This window comes from Eptesicus fuscus, chromosome 7 (genome assembly GCF_027574615.1).
Source record: "Eptesicus fuscus isolate TK198812 chromosome 7, DD_ASM_mEF_20220401, whole genome shotgun sequence".
Lineage (NCBI taxonomy): Eukaryota > Metazoa > Chordata > Mammalia > Chiroptera > Vespertilionidae > Eptesicus > Eptesicus fuscus.
The window spans coordinates 24,657,618-24,670,769 of record NC_072479.1 but is presented as its reverse complement, the minus strand read 5'-3'; the positions used below and the strand labels follow the sequence as shown (position 1 = coordinate 24,670,769).

Genomic DNA, 13,152 nt, shown 5'->3' with positions numbered 1-13,152 from the left:
ATGATTTCTTTCACATAGAATTCAACAAGAATAATTTATGCAGCATGCTGACATGACTAGGGCGGAAACAAACAGTTATACTTCATTCTTTGCCCAAAAAAGGTGTATGTGTGTGAGAATCTCAATTCTGAGGCAGGTAATAGCTGATATCGCATAATGACGTATTTTTAAATAGTATTTTATATTCAAGTAAGTACTACCTCATGAAAAAAATGGAAGTTAGACTTTGAAAACCATATTTGGTTTAGTTTCACCCACATTGAACCTCGAAAAAGCCATCTGCGCACCTCTCAGAAAGCTGCCCCTTCTTTGCATGTACAACAGCAATCAAGTGAAATTTACGAGTGAATTAAGAAAAACAACCTCACTGCAACACTAACAATTTTGAATGAATCAACAATACTTTAAAAAAAATCTAATAACAACTGATTTTTAAAGTTTCAATTACACTTTAAAAAGTTCAATGAAAAGGTATAAAGAATAATAAAGCAATCCTCTCCCCCATCTTAAGTTATAAAGTGTACCATTTTCTGATTGATCTCCCATTCCTTCCCCTCATAAAAGCACACCACCATCTCGAATACGGTAACTTTTATTACAATCTATGTCCCTTTACTTTTATCACACATGTATACACCCTAAACAGTAATATTGCTTTTACATGTTAAGAACATGTAATTAGTATTATATTAGGTATCTTTGGTATTTTCTGTTAATTAAGATTTTTAGACTTGTCCATGGTGATGCAGGTAAGTCTAATTAATTTACTTTCACTGCCAGATAATATTCCATTGACTATTCCACAATTTGTGTGTCCCTTCTACTGTTAACTAGTATTGAATGTTACAGTAAGCATTCTCATGTCTCCTGCATACAGGTATGAGTTTCCCTAGCATGGAATAGTTAAGTCATAGTTTTACCAGATATTGTCCAAAATGGTAGAATCAACTTGTTCTATGAGGAGAAGAAAATCTCCCCTCTTCTACAAAGTCAACATATTCAATTGTTAGATATTTTAAATTTTAACTGATTATGGACAGAAAATGTAACACCATCACACTTAGTGTTTAACGAGTCCACAACCTTCAAATTTCTTAAAAAATTGTCCTGGCTATTTTTGGCCCTTTGTCCTTCATATAAGCTTTAAAATTAACTCTTTGGGTGTGATTAAAATTTCTACTGGGATTTATTGGAATTGCCTTGGATTTGTTGATTTGAGGAGAACTATCATCTTTATGACATTGAGCTTCCTTCTCTACATATATAGAATTCCAAAAAATGTGAACTATTTTATGAATTTCATGTTTTCCTCACATTGAGGCCCTTCTAGTATCCTCTGCATCATTTCAATTTTAATATATGTGCTTCCAAAGCAAACACACCACCATTTTAGTATCATAACAATGTATATATACAGAAAGCCAACCAAATCGAGTCAAATTACATCCTCAATTATCCTTGTTATTTTTTGTTAAACATAAAATTATCACAGAATCAGAAGCATGATATTTAACATTTCTGAAAAATTATTTCCTGGTCTTGCTTATTCTCGGAGATAAATAATGCCTTTCTTTGGCCTTCCTTATAGACTCTATTTTCTGTTGCTTGAAACTCCATATTCCAAGTTCAAATGAAATAAGCAGTGTGTTAAAAGTCATGAGATAATTATTTTAAATTATACACACAAAGTAAATCATGCTTTCCTCATTTGAATACGACTTTAGCATCCTTATTGTATTTGTTTTAATGCTATGAAGAAGCAATTTTAAGGCAAAGATTCAACCAGTCATTTAACAAAGCTACATTCAGAAAACTGGCATGCTTTAGGAAACATCTTTTAGAGGGCAAATATTATCTTCATTGTTTTAGTCACCATCTAGAATAATGTGAATATTCTAGTCTGATTAATGATAACTGTGGTTAAAACAGTAATGCATATTCATAGCTGGGTGCTGAGAACCACCCTTCTGTCTATTTATGATTCATTAAATCATTCATGAAACAGAGTGAAAGCTTTCTATGTGAATGCAGTATACACAGTGTACATTATATTAGTTGACTTTAATTTGCATTTGCAAAATAATGAAGTCTTTTCTTCCCTAAGTAGATGCAATTTGCCACTCATTTAAATCTCTATAAAAATTCAATTTTGGCCCTAACCGGTTTGGCTCAGTGGATAGAGCGTAGGCCTGTGGACTCAAGGGTCCCAGGTTCGATTCCGGTCAAGGGCATGTTCGATTCCTTGGTTGCGGGCACATCCCCAGTAGTGGGTGTGTAGGAGGCAGCTGATCGATGTTTCTTTCTCATCGATGTTTCTAACTCTTTATCCCTCTCCCTTCCTCTCTGTAAAAAATCAATAAAATATATTTTTAAAAATTCAATTTTGCTTCTTAAGGCAATTATCAATTTTTTGTTGCATTTCTGCTATTTGTACAATTATTTATGTTATCATATAATATGGTGGCTATATGAATGACACATCAAGTCACAATGACTTGGGTTTAATCTTATCTTTTCCTGTGTTAACTATGTGACCTTGGACAAATTACTTGACCCCTAAGTTTAATTTCCTCATATCTAAGTTTAATTTCCTCATCTATAAAATGGAGAAAATAATTCTGAGCTACATTATAAGGTTGTTCTGAGAATGTAAGAGTTTAATCTACAGTTTATATTCAATTACCTATCATCGTATTGTGTCCTACTTCCATGCCACTGAAATCTAAATTGTATCTTTCTAGAAGGCAGAAGCCAACGCTTACCTTCTTTCAGAGCTGACAACAAACTGACGACATGTCTATGTGTAAGGCATTCAAAATAATAAATTTTTTGGCATTAAAAAATTTCTCTATCCTTTACATTCTAAGTTTTTAAAAACTCTCCCCATTCTGTATCTGATTTCTCACATTAAATAATAAGCTTTTTAATGATAGGTGGCAATTCAATGAATAAATGAATCGGCTGTACTAAATGTTAACTAGTAAATGAATACGCATATGCTGACTATACATTTAAAATGAAAATTGCTGTTGAACCAATCCAAAACAAAATGTTAAAAGACATTTTCAGATGTAGTTTTTAAAAGGAAAACAAGTTTCTGTTTACATGCAACTACCTGAAAAATATATGTAATACATTTTAAAAGTACTTAGTACACAAAGACCCAACACATCTATTTAAAAATTCTGGTCTTATTTTAATAGATGAAAAATAATTTTCTAATAATCATACAGGAGGCCAATCTAACATCAAGCATTTAAACCTATGAATCTCATCTAAAATACTTAACCCCTTGATAAAGATTATGTAAGTGGACATAGTTAGAAAATTATGACATAAATTCTCCAGGAAGAATAGCTTATGAGTAGAAAACCAGTAACAGATAATTATAAGTAATTGAAAATAAGATGCTATGCTAACAGTATACTGTTTGATAGTGATACTATGTTTTTCTTTCTTACATTTTTATGTGCAGATAAGTATAGGTTTTTTCCCCTCTTCATTTTGCTGGTGAAAGAAACTCAGAAACCAAAGATAATAAAAACAATCAGTGTGTTTATAAATATTATTTTTTAAACCAATTACCATGGGGAATAATGGTCCAGGAGAAATAACATTCAAATACTACCATAAAATTAAAAAAAAATATTTATCACAGATGCCATGATTCAAAGAGAATGAGAACTAGATTCACAGCTTTGTAAAAAGAGTGGTTAAGAATCATGATAATTTATCTACACACACACACACACACACACACACACACACTCCTTATTTAACCATTTCGCTGATGTACTCCCATAGCTACTTACACATATTATTCTTTCATTTGTACATTTTCATTGCTTGGAATATAAAGATACTCAGCAAATCCTATCTAATAAAAGAGTAATATGCAAATTGACTGTACCTCTGCTACACCCACAAGCCATGCCCACCAGCCAATCAGGAGCGAGTATGCAAATTAACCCAACCAACATGGCTGCAGCCATGGAGCGAACAGGAGGCTTGAGTTGCCCCCGGCGATGGAGGAAGCCAAGCTTTCCGCACACCATGGCCGGCCAAGGCCTCCACTCAAGGCTACAAAGTTTCAATTATAGAAGATAAATAAGTCCCAACAAAAATGGCTGCGGCCACAGAACAAGCAGGAAGCTTGGCTCCGCTCAAGGCTACAAAGTTTCAATTATATAAGATAAATAAATCCCAGATACCAGGGCCTCCCCTTGGGTCGCCGGGGGGCGTGGCCGGCCTGCAAACCACCACAGGCCCCTTGCCCAGGCTATCCCATGCCCCAAGGGAACCCCCACTCTGATCTGGGACACCCTTCAGGGCAAACCAGCCGGCCCCCACCAGTGCACCAGGCCTCTATCCTATCTAATGAAAGAGTAATATGCAAATTGACCATCACTCCAACACACAAGATGGCTGCCCCTATGTGGTCAAAGATCCTGCCCCCCCACACACAAGATGGCCACCACAAGATGGCCAGGAGAGGAGGGTAGTTGGGAGGGACCAGGCCTGCAAGGGAGGGCAGTTGGGGGCGATCAAGCCTGCAAGAGAGGGCAGTTAGGGGTGACCAGGCCGGCAGAGAAGGGACGTTGGGGGCGACCGGGTCTGCAGGAAAGGGTAGTTGTGGGGGGGACCCAGGCCTGCAGGGAAGAGCAGTTAGGAGGGACCAGGCCTGCAGGGGAGGGCAGTTAGGGGTGACCAGGCCTGCAGGGGAGGGCAGTTAGGGGTGACCAGGCCTGTAGGAGAGGGCAGTTAGGGGCAAACAGGCTGGCAGGGGAGCAGTTATGCATCAATCAGGCTGGCAGGGGAGTGGTTAGGGGATGATCAGGCTGGTAGGCAGAAGTGGTTAGGGGCAATCAGGAAGGCAGGCAGGTGAGCAGTGGGGAGCCAGCAGTCCCTGATTGGAGAGGGTGCAGGCTGGGCTGAGGGACACACACCCCCCCATGCACGAATTTCGTGCACCGGGCCTCTAGTGTACTGAATAAAAGAATTTTAGCTGTCTCTTTTGCTCACCTCTCCCCTTCAACCTACTACATACTGGCTTGCCCCTGTATTACTAAACCAAAAAAGCTCTTCAGCAAATAACTACAAATCTGCTAAATTCACCAACCATTTTTCGACATTTCTCTTGGCTCTTGCAATGGTGACTACTCTTATAGCCTTGAAACACTCCTCTCCTAGCTGCCATGACACCACCTTCTTCTCCCATCCCTGGGCTCCAGAACTCTTCTGGGTCCCTAGAGCAAAGCCAGGTCTCCCATAAGATACAGTCTTTGCACACACAGTTCCCTCTGCCTAGGACACTCCAGTACTCCATTCCCTCACCGCAACTCCTACTGGAACTTTAGATCAGCGCTTCCCACACTTCAGTGTACACATGACTTGCCTGGTGGTCTTATACTGATTCAGGTGGTCCGGGATGATACCTGAGAATCTGCATCTCTAACAACCTCTCAAGTGATGCCCAGACAAACCATCCATGTGTGGATCACATTTTGAATAGCAAGGTTTTAGATCTTAGCTCAAATGCTTTTTCAAGGAAATTTTCCCTGATTCTACCTCACCCACACTCCTGATTTAGTCAAATGCCCCAAATTCACTCTTATTGTACCATGTAACTCTCCATGATGGCTTCTGCTTACCATTACAGCCCATATGCCTCCTTCCCTGACCCCTGCTTCTACCTAGCACCTGGCATGTTCATTTTTGAGAAATGAATGAACAATGTCTGCTGAGCCAGCCCCCAAATTAGGTCGAGTCACTTCCTTTCATGATGACAGCACAAGCTCCTGCAGAACCTGAGCTCATCTGTGGCTAGTACTCCGAGAGATTTCCTATTCCTACCAAGATTCACTCATCTGGGGGCTGTAGGACTATGATCAGAGAGAAACTGATTCCATATGTACTGGCTTTCCAACTCTAGCAAGCTGGTTGGCCACAGTCTCCTTGGACAGCCCCTGGTACTCCAGGTCCTCTTATGCCAGGTATACAAGGAGCAGAGTAAAAAAAGCAAATCCTGGTTATTGGGGTGGGATCCAAATCTCCCACCCTGGTGTGAGAAACGACACCAGGAAGGGTGGAGGTGGGCTGAAAAGACAAAGACTTCTAGTACATTCTGATATTTTTCTATTCAAAATTCATTGCCAAAATTCTCATAAAATACATACTTTTATGTTTAGGAAAAGAATTCTGACTAAAATACTGTAGGAAAAATATATAAGTTAAGGGCTAGATACAAGAACTAGAACATTTGTAAGAAAAAAGTTGTGATAGGGAATATAATGAAAGATAATAATTGCAAAAACCACATGACAGGCAGAAGCAATACCACTGTTGCCAAGAAAACTGTCTGGAAAGAGTACCAAAGCAAAAACTAAAAATAAACAGATAAAACACAATTTGAGATATAAACTCCATAAATGTCATTTTCCTTGACTAATAAATACATAAAAATAATCACAGCACATATTAGCAGAAATAAAAAAAAAAGATCTTAACACTTGATTAAAATACTAGTAATATCTTGGAGAAAACTGCTCTCTAAATAAAAAGTTCTGAATATACTTAAGGGGATAGGTCATTTATCCTGAAGTTAAATTTTTTTTCTCAATTGTGTTTGACAAACCTATCAGTATACTCAATTAAAAAATGGTGCCATTTACTTTTTTTACACATAATCTTATTTGCTTGAAATTTTTCGTGTCATTTAATGATATATCAGAAAGAGATGGTTTTTTCCAGAGGTGGGAGAAAGAGGATATTGACCCTCTGATCTTTAGTCCCCAAAATGTAAAGCAGCCAGAGTTTTATGGCATTAATAATTCATAGAACACTTACGTTTTATAAATGATTTCTTAAAAAAAGGACAACATAACTTTTAAAATAGTGTTAATGTCATGATTTTTTTTCCAGTAACTTTACTATGTACTGAACTGTACAAAAAGTACACAGAATCTTCTAAAAGTACAAATCTGGGGGAGTACATTTCTTAGTTAAATTCAACTTTTCAACTGATTTTCCAAAGCACACAATTGCCTTCACTTTATCTTAATAATATATTTCTGGTTCTCTTTAAAATGAATAATTACTTATATCCTGAAATTTCATTAAATTATTATCATCCCCAACATGTATATTTCTGAATCTAGAATAACATTTACTCAGTCAGCATGGTACTTTGTCTAATACCAGATGTCATTTAAAATTAATTTATTTTACGTAATGTCAACCTTAGAGAGTAAGTGCACAGATTCATTTTACTGAACATGAAGCTTCATACAAGAAGAATTGTCCAAGCGAACTACGAAAAGCTTTGAACGTTCCACTTATAGGGACAAGGTGTTAACCTGTAACACAACTCTACTACATAATCACTCCCAAAGAAGAGATGGGACTGAGTCTGCGGGGCCATGAACATGGGAGGACTGGATCCCCTGGAACTGTGGGTACTCATGATTTAAGGAATGTCAAGAGAGAAAGAAAGGTTGGAGGAGATGGCCTGGATTTTGCAAACAGGCATATAGCCATAAAACTGTCTCAAATCACCAGAAAAAAAAAACCCTAAATATTATTGGTTTGGCTATGTTTTTTAATCTTGCCCACAAGATTTCTAGCCCATTATATTGAGAATATTTACTAACCCCCCCCCCCCGCCACCACACACACACACACACACACACACACACACACAAAGATAGCTCTGTTTAAAATAAAAGCCAATGGAAAATAGAACTCACTTTGTAAAAAAATCACACTAACCAAATCTGATAAAAATTTATGTTATCATCTATACCACAAAGGAAATAATGCCTTCACAAACCAGAACTAATAGCAATAACACCACCAAAGAAAACGTAAGCCCACACAATTCTTGCTATAAAGAATATCATTTCTTAAAAACAACAAACAGCCCTGGCTTAACTGGTTGGAGTGTTGTCCTGTACACCAAAAGGTTGTGGGTTCGATTCCCAGTCAGAGCACATACTTAGGTTGTGGGTTTGATCCCCAGTTGGGGTGCATACAGGAGGCTGTGGGGCGATTGCTGTTTCTCACATCAATGTTTCTTGCTCTCTCTCTCTCTCTCTCCCCCTCTTCCTCTTGAAAATCAATGGAACATTATCTTTGGGTGAGGATTAAAAACAACAACAACAACAACAACAACCAAACAAAAAATATATTTAATCCTCACCAGAGGATATTCTTTTCCATTGATTTGTTTTAGAGAGTGGAAGGGAGCGAGAGATGGAGGAAAGGAGGGAGAAAGAGAGAGAGAAACATCGATGTGAGAGAGACACAACTGATGGGATGCCTCCCTCATGCACTGGGGAATGAACCTGCAACCGAGGTCCCAGGTACGTGTCCTTGACTGGGAATTTAACCTACGACCCTTTGGTGCCCGTGCTGGCTGACATTTTAACCACTGCTCAGTACACCAGCCAGGGCAATGTACTTACTATATTTAAAAATACATATTTTAAAGCTACAATAATTAACAAGGTATGATAATGGATCAAGAACAAGCAGATCGATAAGACTGAAGTAAAAGTCTCTGAACATATACAAGAACATAAGAATTAAATGTTTTTTGAAGGTAAATCAAACAAGTAAAGAAAAAACAACACAAATTGAGGGTACTTTGTTAACAATAAATCTGTACCTTATAACTAAAAGTAATTAATCTAGAATTTAAGATTTAATTGTAAAAATTGAACCTTAGGAAAAGTAGCTGAAGATATCTTTGGGGAGTAGGAAGCGATTTTCTTTGTATAGACTCCAATGAAGTCATAAAATTAATTTTATCTTTTAAGAAATGAATGCAACTAAATTGATCAACAATCAGAAACAAAAATCAAGGAAATGACAAACAAGGAAAATATATTTGTAGCATATGGTAAAGGGTGTTAAACTTCTAAATTATAATGACAGTTTAAAATTCAATTTTAAAATAAATAAAATAGAAAAATGAGCAGAGTATACAAATAGGCTCAGAAATATAGCAATTATGAGAAAAAGTCAAAGTTCACAAGTCAGTGCAATAACAGGTAACGCATATGTTAATTAGTTGTACTGTGGTATATCTACACAAGTTACTTTATACACCTTAAATAGATTCAATTTTTATTTTGTCAAAAATGTTTAAAGCTCACAAGTCACTAAAAATATAAATTAACTTAATATTTCTTGCTTATTACATTTTAAAGGCTTTTTAAAAATTAAATAATCAATAACTAAATAAATATAACAGTATATATATTACAATGTAGAAAATATATATGCTTATATATTACCAGTGCAAATCCAAACTTGTATACATATTCTAGAGTGAATTTGCCTTATAAAGCCTTTTTAAAAAAAGTTTCTATCCTTTAACTCAATAATTCCTCTTGATTCCATATCCACCCTTCAAAAGTCTGTTTTGTGATACGGAGACCTGCACTCTGCAATCTATAGTTTTCTCTTGCCGGTTAGTTCTATTAGGCTCTGTCAATAGAAGACACAGGGCGACCAGAAGCCCAGAACAGAATTGCTGCAAGTTTGCTGCTGCTCCTGTCAGCTGCTCCCAGCAACAGCTTTCACTCTCCCCACATATACCAGAACCAGCTGGCCCAGGCCCTCAGTGGTTAGGTCCAGCTCCATGAGGTCTGTTCTCTGTGCTGCAGCAGATGGAGGGCATATACTCTTAGAGTATAGGCTCTCTGATCCACAACCTCAACCTGGGGTCTATGGTTTTCTCCTTACCAATTTTTCCACTGACCCAGGGTCAAATCCAGAATCTCACACATTGCATTTAATTGTTGGGTCAAGATGGTATGGCTACATAATATTCCATCTATTCGTATACTATACTTTTATTTAACTAGTACTGTTACCATTGTAACTCACTAGGTGTTAATAATAGAAAGGAGCAAAGGGGAGGCCAGACACTATAAGGGTCATCCGGGCAGCTTCACCAGAAAGCTATACCTTCATGCTCCCCAGGGGCTCACTGGTCCATTCCCTGCAAATCACCGGGGAAGGGGTCCAACAAAGGGGAAGATGGATGCATTCACAGTGAAGTTGAGGTGATGTAGGGAAGGTCATTACTTGTCTTCTCCCCCTGCCCCACCTTTTTTTCTTTAAAGCAGTCTAAACTGGGAAAAAGATAACTGGCTAAAGAGGGTGGCAAGCTCAAAAAATCCCCAGATTCATTGGATAAGCTCCTAATTAAAATCCCCAGAGATAAAGGAATTCTCTCTCTTGCCGCTTGTGTTCCTGTTTCTCACTTGCTCCAAGCCATGTGGCCCTAGAAGCCACACGTGGGCCATGCAGACTCCATACACAATGGACTGCAGCTGGAACACAAGCTAACCTAGCCAGATGCTGGACTGAACTGTGCACATGTGGAGCGAAACACTGGGCAGTGGCTTTGATCTTAGCCCTGCTGAAGACACAATGGGACTTGCTCCGCGGGGGAACGGAGGAAGATGGGACCATGAAGAGGAACTCCCTTAATGTTACCTCACCATTCAATAAAGCTTTCCACAATACCCACCCTCCCACAGAGGCCTCAGGAATTTCTTATTCCCGTGGCTTCCCAAGAGTTCCACTTCTACCAGCACAGGTGGGTGGGGACAAAGAGGACACCTCACCAATAACAATACTGTCTTAAAGGACATTTGATTTGTGTCCATTTCTTAATTTTAAATAATGCTAGAATAAACATCCTTGAGTAGAAGTCTTTGTACATATTATTTCTTTAGGATAGTTTAGGATCTTTAGGATGATCATTGAGGATCCAGCAGGAAAACGGAAACCACAACAGTTATTTTCACAGAGAGAATTTAATGTAGGGAACCAGTTAAACAGGTTTGGAAGTTTGTCAAGGCTAAAAGGGAGCCCTGAGGTGAGAACAGTAAACACATGAAGCAACTGCCTCTCTAGGTCTGGGGTGGGAAAGAGATTGGAATATTAGAAGTGAGACACTTAGAGGCTCCTCACTGAGTTGAGATGGTTTGTTCCTAGGAGGGAAGAGGAATGTTCATTAATAAGACATTCTGAAAAAGAAGAGGAAATGCCTGGCATTCCTTCTCCTTCCCCCCTTCAACAGAAAACAAACAACAAGTAACTCTTATGTGCTTTGGTAAAGTAGTCCAAACAAAAAGAATTTTGCCACCACAAACATTGAAACCTACCAAAATTCTGCAGAGATTTGAAAAGCAATTTAAAAAGTACATACAATATAAAAACTGGGCTTTGTAGTGGCCATCATTATCCCCAGCAAAAGTAAAAGAAAATACTGTAGGAATTAGCGGGCGGGAAGGAGGCAAATTATACCAGACCATTTTTCAACTGTAAGACAATTAAAGTCAGTTTGAACTTTGAAATAACGGATTGGTGGATTTAAAGCAAAAGAGCTTTATGTACTCTTGAGCATGTATGATCGTGCACACAGTATGATATCTTCTACTGATATCTGACAATTTGAGAAAGTAAAAACAAAGACAATGAAAACTACAGAAAGAACTAGGCAAGGACCAACACTGGGCTGCCAGTTCACTCGGGTTATGAGGTTTTTAATCTTTCTGAAGCTTTAATGTATTTGACATAACCTGACTTCATAAAGCACAAAGAACTGACTGAAAAATTCACTTTAGCAGACGTGCTGAGTACTTCCACCAAATCATTAGCTGCCAAGTGGCTAAATAAAGCAAGCACAGGTAACTTAGCTGCACTGTATAAGCAGTACCAAATAACTCTAAACCAGATGGGTACAGATGTACAGAACAGCCCAAAGCTAAGTTCACTATTTTCCAAGAAACTCCAACAGAAAGAACCGCAAATGTCATTTAGCTCCTCAGTGAACGTCCTGTGGGTCAGCAGGAAGCCCATTACGGGCTGACAGTCCAGGAGACAGACGCACTTTTCAGAGTGCTACTGTAGTAATTTCCTGTGTGAAAAGCTCACTGCTGTTCTGCATTCCTCAGGGTGCATTTCTTATCATCTCAGAGGATGTTGCTCTTCCCCAGGAAGAGGAAGGAACCAGTTGTTACTGGATGTGTGGGCTGAGAGCTGTCAGGCATTTTCGGCATGCCTCAGCTGTGGGAACTGGGGATGCGGCTTAGGTTCCCAGCCCTGGGACAGTGGATAGAGATTACGGCAGCAGTTGGGAGTCACGGTTTAGAAATACAGTATCTCAGGAAGTTGGAAGGCAGAAATAATATTTAGAACTTCAACACTTCCAGTTTCCAGAAATGTGCTAATTTTCTAAAGGAAATTCTAAAAAGTATCTACTCTGCTGGGCTCCAAAATAGCATCCTATATAATAAAAGCATAATATGCAAATTGTCCCCTCGACTGGGAGTTCGACCAGGGGGTGGGGCCAGCTGGCCAACTGCCATGCCCCTTCCCCAGGCCAGCCCTGCCCCGGCTGGTGGTGGCAGGCAGCTGGGGGAAGGGAGGCCCTGGCCAACAGCCGGCAGCTGCTAGGGACCCTACCTGAGCACGAATTTCGTGCACTGGGCCTCTAGTGTTTTATAACATCCTTTTGTAGAGTTTCTATCTATCTATCTACACACACACACACACACACACACACACACACATTTCACACAGAAAAGTTTAAGTGGAGGGTGACCAAACTCTTGCAACCCAAAATGTGCCTTTTGGGATACTGATTTTAAGCTGATTATTGAGAAACAAAAGAACCTCTGATCTTTCTCCCTTACCTGCCTAAGGGAATTCAGATAGAAAAACCTGCTCAAAGGAAGGGAACATCACCCCTAGCATCATAATACAAATTAAACTAGGGGCCCAGTGCACAAATTCGTGCACCTTGGAAAAAACTGTGGGCAGTGAGGCTGAGGTGGGCACAGGGGCAGGTCTCAGCCCTCCCACTGCGGCCCCCGGTCCCGCCGCCACAACTCCCACACACCGATGGTGCTGGCCCTGCTCGCACCTGCTGTGGGCGCAGAGCAATTGGGGCTGGCGCCAGCAGTGGGTGCAAGCAGTGGCTGCTGCCCTGATCGCCCCTCAGGAGCAGGGGGAGGTGGAGAAGCCCTCAGGGGCGATCAGGGCTGGCAGCAGCTGCTCACACCCACTGATGGTGCCAAGTGATTGGGACCGGCGCCGGGCGCTGGCAGTGGATGCGAGTGGCAGCTCCAGTGC

At 39.6% G+C, this 13,152-nt stretch overlaps 1 protein-coding gene and 1 non-coding gene across 3 annotated transcripts in view; both read right to left on the bottom strand.

Moving 5' to 3' along the window:
• The window catches only part of POC1B (POC1 centriolar protein B), a 105,372-nt gene that overhangs the window by 29,156 nt on the left and 63,064 nt on the right, over nt 1-13,152 (bottom strand). The window lies entirely within an intron of this gene.
• Nucleotides 1,274-1,380, bottom strand: LOC114232343 (U6 spliceosomal RNA). Its single transcript, XR_003618388.1, has one exon. It is a non-coding gene; the product is annotated as a U6 spliceosomal RNA (small nuclear RNA).